We start from the raw sequence: 1,105 nt of genomic DNA, 5'->3' as shown, positions 1-1,105 counted from the left end.
TGTGTGCGGGGGGGTGGGGGTGGAGTGTACAGATTGATGTGGTAGCAGTGTGTGTGTGTGTGTGTGTGTGTGTGTGTGTGTGTGTGTGTAGGTGAATGTGTTGTGTGAGGTGGGTGGGAGTGTATAGTTTGATGTGGTTGCAGTGTGTGTGTGTGTGTGTGTGTGTGTGTGTGTGTGTGTGTGTGTGTGTGTGTGTGTGTGTGTGTGTGTGTGTGAGGTGGGTGTGTAGAGTTTGATGTGTGTGTGTGTGTGTGTGTGTGTGTGTGTGTGTGTGTGGTGTGTGGGTGGGTTTGGATGTGTTGTGTGTGTTGGGTGGTGGGGAGATGAGGGGTGTATGGTTTGATGTGGTTGCAGTGTGTGTGTGGGGGGGGTGAGGGGGGATGTGTTGTATGTGTGGGGGGGTGGGGAGATGGGGGGTGTATGGTTTAGTGTGGTTGCTGTGTGTGTGTGTGTGTGTGTGTGTGTGTGTGTGTGTGTGTGTGTGTGTGTGTGCGGGGCCAGTGTGTTACCATGGCAACCTCCCCACACCACCACAGTTACATACACAAATTTCCCCACCACCAACTACCGTTAGAGAGTATTGTGTGTGTGTGTGTGTGTGTGTGTGTGTGTGTGTGTGTGTGTGTGTGTGTGTGTGTGTGTTAGTTCACTACTTGTCAACGAACCTTGGTTATACATGAACATGCTACTAAAGGTAGGGCACAAATATAATGTAGTATGCTATGAAGTCAACTACAATCATAATAACGTCAGGATTCTTCTCCCCTATCGTGTCTCCGTTCTCTGCGTCTGTCTGTCCTCTATCTGTCTGTCTGTTTGTCTGTCCCTTTATTGCAATTCACAAACAACTCTCAACTGTCCACAACTTCCTAGAATATCATACTATCCTGCATTATACTACTTTTTCAGGGTAACTTGACCCAGATTTTTGGTCCTTTTGCCGCTTACTTCACATGGGTCATTGGCAGAAAAGGGCAGCGCTACGGCTCCTCTTCAATGGCACTTACTTGTGACTTATATGTTCTAGTATTAATCTATTACTACAATTCAGTATTCAAGTTCGAGAGATGGAAATTTTAGGCCAAATTAGAGTAAAATGGGTACA

This window comes from Coenobita brevimanus, chromosome 96 (genome assembly GCF_032717465.1).
Source record: "Coenobita brevimanus isolate Jiangsu-jjx chromosome 96, ASM3271746v2, whole genome shotgun sequence".
In the NCBI taxonomy this organism is placed as follows: domain Eukaryota; kingdom Metazoa; phylum Arthropoda; class Malacostraca; order Decapoda; family Coenobitidae; genus Coenobita; species Coenobita brevimanus.
Note: the sequence above shows the minus strand (reverse complement) of the source record.